An 11,227-nucleotide genomic window follows, 5' to 3' on the forward strand; every position below is an offset into this window, starting at 1 on the left:
TAGGTTAGGTTAGGTTAGGTTAGGTTAGGTTAGGTTAGGTTAGGTTAGGTTAGGTTAGGTTAGGTTAGGTTAGGTTAGGTTAGGCTTGGCCACCCTTTTGTGCAGAAACTAGGTTAAGACAGTAAACCTAGCTATTAAATATTAACATTTTTAGGTTAGCAAATTTGTTAATAGGTAGTTTGGGACTAGTAAGGGCTTCCCTAAAAAATGCTAACCTAAAAAGTAGCTTAAAAGTAGCTTAGGTTAGGCCTCAAACCTAGCTCTGTGCCGCACACTTGCAAACTGTGCCAAAAGCCAAAAAAGTGTGCGAGGCCTGTAGCGCGCTTATTTTTCAACAAAAATCCTAGCTTTTTCTAACTTAAGCTTTCATGGGCATGTCCTTGAAGTCTGTAAAAAAAAATTTATAAAAAATCGACTCCTCTTTGGTTAGGTTCGATTTTTAACCTATACCCCAGAAAATAGACCATATTTTGAAACTTACATATTAATCCTTAATTTTGTCTAGATTAAGAAAAGTCGTAACTTCGGTTCTAGTTGACCGAATCTAACATTTTAAGTGTCTACGGATATCAGCGCGACGAGCTCTTCAAAAGTGTCCGATGTAATCGACCTCGCCAGAGGCCTCTGGCGGCCTCCAGCCTCGAAAAACTAAAAAAAGCACTTGTAATTTTTTTCTTCAAAATCCTAAAATTTTCTAAAATTGACGCCAATCAGTCAATTTTTGAGCTATATTGACGTGTAAGTACTCTAAAAATTCGTCTTTTCAAGACGAATTCAACCACGTTGGTCATGTCCAAATCGGTCCAGTGGTTCACCGTAACCTAACTTAACCTATGAAACGTATTTTTTGGCCTCATCGCTTTACCTTGTAAAACGTGTCTTAAAATTAGTCTCAGCTTCAGACCATGGAAAGAGAAGTTGTTTGTCTCATTGAGACGCGTCTTTAGAGTACTTAACGAGCTTCCTAGGTCTAACCTAACCGAAATGAGATCAAAAAACGTCTTTTTAGTTTTTTTTTATCTCAAATCAGTTAGGTTTGAGGTACAGAAACGTGTAAGTACTCAAAATAATTGTCTGATCTAGACACGTTTAACCACGTTGGTCTTGTCCAATTCGGTTCAGTGGTTACCGAGTAATAACGATTTGAAAATTAGGTTAGGTTTTTCCTATTTTTGTGAAGGTTGCGTGATTCACTCAACCTAGAGTGTTCTAGTTTTCATCATAGGCACGGGGCAGTTAATATTTATCATCGCATGTAAAAAAAAGTGCAAAATTTGAAACTTTAGGTTAGACTAGGGCGATTTTAAGCAAAATCAGATTTTTAATCGTACAGGGCGATTCCTGGAACGATTTGGCTTTTAAAGACGGCAAATCGCATGTACATTTTGAGAGCTTTTGAATGGTTTTGATTTTGAACCGATTGGTCCAGTGGTTCATCCGCTACATTCATTTAAAGTTTCAAAAAATCATTTGACATTTTTTCAAAAAAATGTTAAAAATACATCTGTCAAACAGTCAATTTTTGAGCTACAATGACGTGTAAGTACTCAAAATAATTGTCTTGTCAAGACGCGTTCAACCACGTTGGTCTTGTCCAATTCGGTTCAGTGGTTACCGAGTAATACCGATTTGAAAATTAGGTTAGGTTTTTCCTATTTTTGGAAAGGTTGCGTGATTCACTCAACCTACAGGGTTTTAGTTTTCACCATAAGCAAGGGGCAGTAAATATATATCAGCGCATGTAAAAAAAAGTGCAAAAATCGAAATTTTAGGTTAGACTAGGGCGATTTTTAGCAAAATCAGATTTTTAATCGTACAGGGCGATTCCTTGAACGATTTGGCTTTTAAACACAGCAAATCGCATGTACGTTTTGAGAGCTTTTGAATGAAATTAACTGCTGGACTCTAGCTAAAGGGGTTCGCGCGCTACACTTGTTTAAAGTTTCACAAAAATTTGATTTTTAAAAAAATGTTCAGGGGGTTGGGGGTGACCTAACCAAATATTATTGATTTTTCTTAAAAATGTTTGGGGGGGGGGTTGACCTAACCAAACATCCCCCCCCTGAACATTTTTAGACCATTGTTGTGTTAAAACAAGTGGGGATCGAACTTTTTTTAAAAAATGTTAAAAATACATCTGTCAAACAGTCAATTTTTGAGCTACAATGACGTGTAAGTACTCAAAATAATTGTCTTGTCAAGACGCGTTCAACCACGTTGGTCTTGTCCAAATCGGTTCAGTGGTTACCGAGTAATAACGATTTGAAAATTAGGTTAGGTTTTTTCTATTTTTTGAAAGGTTGCGTGATTCCTTCAACCTACAGGGTTCTAGTTTTCACCATTGGCAAACGGCAATTATAATTTATCAGCACATGTAAAAAAAAGCGCAAAATTTGAAACTTTAGGTTAGACTAGGGCAATTTTAAGCAAAATCAGGTTTTTAATCGTACAGGGCGATTCCTTGAACGATTTGGCTTTTAAACACGGCAAATCGCATGTACGTTTTGAGAGCTTTTGAATGAATTTAACTGCTGGACTCTAGCTAAAGGGGTTCGCGCGCTACACTCGTTTAAAGTTTCAAAAAATTTGATTTTTAAAAATATGTTCAGGGGGGTGGGGGTGACCTAACCAAATATTATTGATTTTTCTTAAAAATGTTTGGGGGGGGGTTGACCTAACCAAACATCCCCCCCCTGAACATTTTTAGACCATTGTTGTGTTAAAACAAGTGGGGATCGAACCCATTCCCTTAACCATTATTGTGTTAAAACAAGTAGGGATCGAACCCATTCCTGGATCGAACCCATTCCCGGATTGAACCCATTCCCTAAACCATCCTATGAATTGGCATGGAATATTACTCTGTTTATTGTGTTAAAACAAGTAGGGATCGAACCCATTCCCTTAACCACCCTATGAATCTGCTTTGAATATTACTCTGTTTATCGTGTTATCGTTTTTGGGGGGGTGTGGTCACCCCTATGTCACTGACAAAAAAAATTTTTTTTTTTTAAATTTCTAGGGGGTCACCCCAATGTCCCTGACAAGAAAATAAAAAAAAAAAATTAAAAAAAAAAAATTTTTTTTTGGGGGGGTTGGGGGGTCTCTCCCCCCCGCCGAGACTCCCCCACCTCCAACCCTAAGGGATAATGAAAGAATTTTTAAAATCGGTCCATAAACAAAGAAGTTAGGTTTTTTGGGAGGTTTGGTCACCCCTATGTCCCTGACAAAAAAAATTTTAAAAAAAAATTTCAAGGGGGTCACCCCCATGTCCCTGACAAAAAAAATTAAAAAAAATTTAGAAAAATTAACAATGTTAGGTTAGGTCACCAACTCCCCCTGAAAAATGTTTGTTTAGGTCCCCTTACCCCCCTGAACATTTTTAGAAAAATTTATAATGTTAGGTTAGGTCACCTCCCCCCCTGAAAAATGTTTTTTTAGGTCCCCCCATTCCCCTGGACATATTTAGAAAAATTTATAATGTTAGGTTAGGTCACCCCCCCCCCCCCTGAAAAATGTTTTTTTAGGTCCCCCCACCCCCCTGAACATTTTTAGAAAAATTAACAATGTTAGGTTAGGTCACCCCCCCCCCCTGAAAAATGTTTTTTTAGGTTCCCCCACACCCCTGAACAGTTTTAGAAAAATTTACAATGTTAGGTTAGGTCTCCCCCCCCCCCCTGAAAAATGTTTGTTTAGGTCCCCCCACTCCCCTGAACATTTTTAGAAAAATCAACAATGTTAGGTTAGGTCACCCCCCCCCCCCCCCCACTTCCCTGGCTGTATTGGTTAGCTTCCCCCATTTCCATAGAGGTCTGGATGGTTAAAATCGGACAATAAATAAGGAAGTTATGATGGTTAGGTTAGATCCCTCCCCCCCCCCCCCCTCGCCCTTGAAAAATCCCCCAAAGTTCACCTATCCATGGATAACTTCATCACTAAAAACATACAATATATGATAAAAAGTTAACTTTGGTTAGCTTCCTTCCCTTTTTCTCCCCTCCCCCCACCCCCCACCCCTTTAAAAACACCCTGGCTGTATTGGGCAGTTTCCCCCATTTCCATAGAGGCCTGGATGGTTAAAATCGGACAATAAATAAGGAAGTTATGATGGTTAGGTTAGATTCCTTCCCTTCTCCCTCCCCCCCCCCCTCCCCCTTGAAAAATCCCCCAAAGTTCACCTATCCATGGATACTTCATCACTAAAAACAGACAATATATGATAAAAAGTTAACTTTGGTTAGCTTCCTTCCCTTTTTCTCCCCTCCCCCCACCCCCCTCCCCTTTTAAAACACCCTGGCTGTATTGGTTAGCTTCCCCCGTTTCCATAGAGGTCTGGATGGTTAAAATCGGTCAATAAATAAGGAAGTTATGCCCCAAAACATTGAACCCCCTCGATACTCCAATAAAAAAAGACTAAGTTGAAACCTACCTCATTCAGCACACTTAGCCCGCACGTTATTCTTACCTACCTTGGTGTGCAAGTGTGCATCTGTGCGAGAAAAGGGTGTTATAGCCTATGTTAGGTTAGGTTAGGTTAGGTTAGGTTAGGTTAGGTTAGGTTAGGTTAGGTTAGGTTAGGTTAGGTTAGGTTAGGTTAGGTTAGGTTAGGTTAGGTTAGGTTAGGGTTAGGTTAGGTTAGGTTAGGTTAGGTTAGGTTAGGTTAGGTTAGGTTAGGTTAGGTTAGGTTAGGTTAGGTTAGGTTAGGTTAGGTTAGGTTAGGTTAGGTTAGGTTAGGTTAGGTTAGGTTAGGTTAGGTTAGGTTAGGTTAGGTTAGGTTAGGTTAGGTTAGGTTAGGTTAGGTTAGGTTAGGTTAGGTTAGGTTAGGTTAGGTTAGGTTAGGTTAGGTTAGGTTAGGTTAGGTTAGGTTAGGTTAGGTTAGGTTAGGTTAGGTTAGGTTAGGTTAGGTTAGGTTAGGTTAGGTTAGGTTAGGTTAGGTTAGGTTAGGTTAGGTTAGGTTAGGTTAGGTTAGGTTAGGTTAGGTTAGGTTAGGTTAGGTTAGGCTAGGCCACCCTTTTGTGCAGAAACTAGGTTAAGGCAGTAAACCTAGCTATTAAATATTAACATTTTTAGGTTAGCAAATTTGTTAATAGGTAGTTTGGGACTAGTAAGGGCTTCCCTAAAAAATGCTAACCTAAAAAGTAGCTTAAAAGTAGCTTAGGTTAGGCCTCAAACCTAGCTCTGTGCCGCACACTTGCAAACTGTGCCAAAAGCCAAAAAAGTGTGCGAGGCCTGTAGCGCGCTTATTTTTCAACAAAAATCCTAGCTTTTTCTAACTTAAGCTTTCATGGGCATGTCCTTGAAGTCTGTAAAAAAAAATTTATAAAAAATCGACTCCTCTTTGGTTAGGTTCGATTTTTAACCTATACCCCAGAAAATAGACCATATTTTGAAACTTACATATTAATCCTTAATTTTGTCTAGATTAAGAAAAGTCGTAACTTCGGTTCTAGTTGACCGAATCTAACATTTTAAGTGTCTACGGATATCAGCGCGACGAGCTCTTCAAAAGTGTCCGATGTAATCGACCTCGCCAGAGGCCTCTGGCGGCCTCCAGCCTCGAAAAACTAAAAAAGACACTTGTAATTTTTTTCTTCAAAATCCTAAAATTTTCTAAAATTGACGTCAATCAGTCAATTTTTGAGCTATATTGACGTGTAAGTACTCTAAAAATTCGTCTTTTCAAGACGAATTCAACCACGTTGGTCATGTCCAAATCGGTCCAGTGGTTCACCGTAACCTAACTTAACCTATGAAACGTAATTTTTGGCCTCATCGCTTTACCTTGTAAAACGTGTCTTAAAATTAGTCTCAGCTCCAGACTATGGAAAGAGAAGTTGTTTGTCTCATTGAGACGCGTATTTAGAGTACTTAACCAGCTTCCTAGGTCTAACCTAACCGAAATGAGATCAAAAAACGTCTTTTTAGTTTTTTTTATCTCAAATCAGTTAGGTTAGAGGTACAGAAACGTGTAAGTACTCAAAATAATTGTCTGATCTAGACACGTTTAACCACGTTGGTCTTGTCCAATTCGGTTCAGTGGTTACCGAGTAATAACGATTTGAAAATAAGGTTATGTTTTTCCTATTTTTGTAGAGGTTGCGTGATTCACTCAACCTAGAGGTTTCTAGTTTTCATCATAGGCACGGGGCAGTTAATATTTATCAGCGCATGTAAAAAAAAGTGCAAAATTCGAAAATTTAGGTTAGACTAGGGCGATTTTAAGCAAAATCAGATTTTTAATCGTACAGGGCGATTCCTGGAACGATTTGGCTTTTAAAGACGGCAAATCGCATGTACATTTTAAGAAATTTTGAATGGTTTTAATTTTAGACCGATTGGTCCAGTGGTTCGTCCGCTACATTCATTTAAAGTTTCAAAAAATCATTTGACATTTTTTTAAAAAATGTTAAAAATACATCTGTCAAACAGTCAATTTTTGAGCTACAATGACGTGTAAGTACTCAAAATAATTGTCTTGTCAAGACGCGTTCAACCACGTTGGTCTTGTCCAATTCGGTTCAGTGGTTACCGAGTAATAACGATTTGAAAATTAGGTTAGGTTTTTTCTATTTTTGGAAAGGTTGCGTGATTCACTCAACCTACAGGGTTCTAGTTTTCACCATAGGCAAGGGGCAGTAAATATTTATCAGCGCATGTAAAAAAAAGCGCAAAATTCGAAACTTTAGGTTAGACTAGGGCGATTTTTAGCAAAATCAAGTTTTTAATCGTACAGGGCGATTCCTGAATTGATTTGGCTTTTAAAGACGGCAAATCGCATGTACGTTTTGAGAGCTTTTTAATGAAATTAATTGCTGGACTCTAGCTAAAGGGGTTCGCGCGCTACACTCGTTTAAAGTTTCAAAAAATTTGATTTTTTAAAAAATGATTAGGGGGGTGGGGGTGACCTAACCAAATATTGTTGATTTTTCTTAAAAATGTTGGGGGGGGGGGGATGACCTAACCAAACATCCCCCCCTGAACATTTTTAGATCATTGTTAAAGTTTAAAAAAATCATTTGACATTTTTTTTTAAAAATGTTAAAAATACATCTGTCAAACAGTCAATTTTTGAGCTACAATGACGTGTAAGTACTCAAAATAATTGTCTTGTCAAGACACGTTCAACCACGTTGGTCTTGTCCAATTCGGTTCAGTGGTTACCGAGTAATAACGATTTGAAAATTAGGTTAGGTTTTTTCTATTTTTGGAAAGGTTGCGTGATTCACTCAACCTAGAGGGTTCTAGGTTTCACCATAGGCAAGGGGCAGTTAATATTTATCAGCGCATGTAAAAAAAAAAGCAAAATTTGAAACTTTAGGTTAGACTAGGGCGATTTTAAGCAAAATCAGATTTTTAATCGTACAGGGCAATTCCTTGAACGATTTGGCTTTTAAACACGGCAAATTGCATGTACGTTTTGAGAGCTTTTGAATGAAATTAATTGCTTGACTCTAGCTAAAGGGGTTTGCGCGCTACACTCGTTTAAAGTTTCAAAAAATTTGATTTTTAAAAAAATGTTCAGGGGGTTGGGGGTGACCTAACCAAATATTGTTGATTATTCTTAAAAATGTTTTGGGGGGGGATGACCTAACCAAACATCCCCCCCCTGAACATTTTTAGACCATTGTTGTGTTAAAACAAGTGGGGATCGAACCCATTCCCTTAACCATTATTGTGTTAAAACAAGTGGGGATCGAACCCATTCCCGGATCGAACCCATTCCCGGATTGAACCCATTCCTTAAACCACCCTATGAATCTGCATGGAATATTACTTTGTTTATTGTGTTAAAACAAGTAGGGATCGAACCCATTCCCTAAACCATCCCATGAATCTGCTTTGAATATTACTCTGTTTATCGTGTTATCGTTTTTGAGGGGGTGTGGTCACCCCCATGTCCCTGACAAAAAAAATTTTTTAAAAAAATTTTTGAGGGGGTCACCCCAATGTCCCTGACAAAAAAAATAATAAAAAAATTTTTAAAAAAAAATTTTTTTGGGGGGGGTAGGGGGGCCCCTCCCGCCCGCCGAGACTCCCCCACCTCCAACCCTAAGGGATGTTGAAAGAATTTTTAAAATCGGTCCATAAACAAAGAAGTTAGGTTTTTGGGGGGGTTTGGTCACCCCTATGTCCCTGATAAAAAAATTAAAAAAAAAAAATTTCGAGGGAGTCACCTCCATGTCCCTGACAAAAAAAATTAAAAAATTTAAAAAAAAAATTTTTTTTTGGGGGGGTGGGGGGGTCTCTCCCCCCCGTCGAGACTCCCCCACGCCCCTGAACATTTTTAGAAAAATTAACAATGTTAGGTTAGGTCACCCTCCCCCCCCCTGAAAAATGTTTTTTTAGGTCCCCCCACCCCCTGAACATTTTTAGAAAAATTTACAATATTAGGTTAGGTCACCCCACCCTCTGAAAAATGTTTTTTTAGGTCCCCCCACCTCTCTGAACATTTTTAAAAAAATTTTCAATGTTAGGTTAGGTCACCCCACCCTCTGAAAAATGTTAGGTTAGGTCCCCCCACCTCTCTGAACATTTTTAAAAAAATTTTCAATGTTAGGTTAGGTCATCCCCCCCCCTAAATAATGTATCTTTAGGTCCCCCCACCCCCCTGAACATTTTTAGAAAAATTTACAATGTTAGGTTAGGTCTCCCCCCCCCCTTAAAAATGTTTGTTTAGGTCCCCCCACTCCCCTGAACATTTTTAGAAAAATCAACAATGTTAGGTTAGGTCACCCCCCCCCCCCCACTGCCCTGGCTGTATTGGTTAGCTTCCCCCATTTCCATAGAGGTCTTGATGGTTAAAATCGGACAATAAATAAGGAAGTTATGATGGTTAGGTTAGATCCCTTCCCCCCCCCCCTCGCCCTTGAAAAATCCCCCAAAGTTCACCTATCCATGGATAACTTCATCACTAAAAACATACAATATATGATAAAAAGTTAACTTTGGTTAGCTTCCTTCCCTTTTTCTCCCCTCCCCCCACCCCCCACCCCTTTAAAAACACCCTGGCTGTATTGGGCAGTTTCCCCCATTTCCATAGAGGCCTGGATGGTTAAAATCGGACAATAAATAAGGAAGTTATGATGGTTAGGTTAGATTCCTTCCCTTCTCCCTCCCCCCCCCCCCTCCCCCTTGAAAAATCCCCCAAAGTTCACCTATCCATGGATACTTCATCACTAAAAACAGACAATATATGATAAAAAGTTAACTTTGGTTAGCTTCCTTCCCTTTTTCTCCCCTCCCCCCACCCTCCTCCCCTTTTAAAACACCCTGGCTGTATTGGTTAGCTTCCCCCGTTTCCATAGAGGTCTGGATGGTTAAAATCGGTCAATAAATAAGGAAGTTATGCCCCAAAACATTGAACCCCCTTGATACTCCAATAAAAAAAGACTAAGTTGAAACCTACCTCATTCCGCACACTTAGCCCGCACGTTATTCTTACCTACCTTGGTGTGCAAGTGTGCATCTGTGCAGGATTTGGGTGGGCTAGCCTATGTTAGGTTAGGTTAGGTTAGGTTAGGTTAGGTTAGGTTAGGTTAGGTTAGGTTAGGTTAGGTTAGGTTAGGTTAGGTTAGGTTAGGTTAGGTTAGGTTAGGTTAGGTTAGGTTAGGTTAGGTTAGGTTAGGTTAGGTTAGGTTAGGTTAGGTTAGGTTAGGTTAGGTTAGGTTAGGTTAGGTTAGGTTAGGTTAGGTTAGGTTAGGTTAGGTTAGGTTAGGTTAGGTTAGGTTAGGTTAGGTTAGGTTAGGTTAGGTTAGGTTAGGTTAGGTTAGGTTAGGTTAGGTTAGGTTAGGTTAGGTTAGGTTAGGTTAGGTTAGGTTAGGTTAGGTTAGGTTAGGTTAGGTTAGGTTAGGTTAGGTTAGGTTAGGTTAGGTTAGGTTAGGTTAGGTTAGGTTAGGTTAGGTTAGGTTAGGTTAGGTTAGGTTAGGTTAGGTTAGGTTAGGTTAGGTTAGGTTAGGTTAGGTTAGGTTAGGTTAGGTTAGGTTAGGTTAGGTTAGGTTAGGTTAGGTTAGGTTAGGTTAGGTTAGGTTAGGTTAGGTTAGGTTAGGTTAGGTTAGGTTAGGTTAGGTTAGGTTAGGTTAGGTTAGGTTAGGTTAGGTTAGGTTAGGTTAGGTTAGGTTAGGTTAGGTTAGGTTAGGTTAGGTTAGGTTAGGTTAGGTTAGGTTAGGTTAGGTTAGGTTAGGTTAGGTTAGGTTAGGTTAGGTTAGGTTAGGTTAGGTTAGGTTAGGTTAGGTTAGGTTAGGTTAGGTTAGGTTAGGTTAGGTTAGGTTAGGTTAGGTTAGGTTAGGTTAGGTTAGGTTAGGTTAGGTTAGGTTAGGTTAGGTTAGGTTAGGTTAGGTTAGGTTAGGTTAGGTTAGGTTAGGTTAGGTTAGGTTAGGTTAGGTTAGGTTAGGTTAGGTTAGGTTAGGTTAGGTTAGGTTAGGTTAGGTTAGGTTAGGTTAGGTTAGGTTAGGTTAGGTTAGGTTAGGTTAGGTTAGGTTAGGTTAGGTTAGGTTAGGTTAGGTTAGGTTAGGTTAGGTTAGGTTAGGTTAGGTTAGGTTAGGTTAGGTTAGGTTAGGTTAGGTTAGGTTAGGTTAGGTTAGGTTAGGTTAGGTTAGGTTAGGTTAGGTTAGGTTAGGTTAGGTTAGGTTAGGTTAGGTTAGGTTAGGTTAGGTTAGGTTAGGTTAGGTTAGGTTAGGTTAGGTTAGGTTAGGTTAGGTTAGGTTAGGTTAGGTTAGGTTAGGTTAGGTTAGGTTAGGTTAGGTTAGGTTAGGTTAGGTTAGGTTAGGTTAGGTTAGGTTAGGTTAGGTTAGGTTAGGTTAGGTTAGGTTAGGTTAGGTTAGGTTAGGTTAGGTTAGGTTAGGTTAGGTTAGGTTAGGTTAGGTTAGGTTAGGTTAGGTTAGGTTAGGTTAGGTTAGGTTAGGTTAGGTTAGGTTAGGTTAGGTTAGGTTAGGTTAGGTTAGGTTAGGTTAGGTTAGGTTAGGTTAGGTTAGGTTAGGTTAGGTTAGGTTAGGTTAGGTTAGGTTAGGTTAGGTTAGGTTAGGTTAGGTTAGGTTAGGTTAGGTTAGGTTAGGTTAGGTTAGGTTAGGTTAGGTTAGGTTAGGTTAGGTTAGGTTAGGTTAGGTTAGGTTAGGTTAGGTTAGGTTAGGTTAGGTTAGGTTAGGTTAGGTTAGGTTAGGTTAGGTTAGGTTAGGTTAGGTTAGGTTAGGTTAGGTTAGGTTAGGTTAGGTTAGGTTAGGTTAGGTTAGGT

This window comes from Acartia tonsa, chromosome 10 (genome assembly GCF_053477335.1).
Source record: "Acartia tonsa isolate MP-2025a chromosome 10, ASM5347733v1, whole genome shotgun sequence".
Lineage (NCBI taxonomy): Eukaryota > Metazoa > Arthropoda > Copepoda > Calanoida > Acartiidae > Acartia > Acartia tonsa.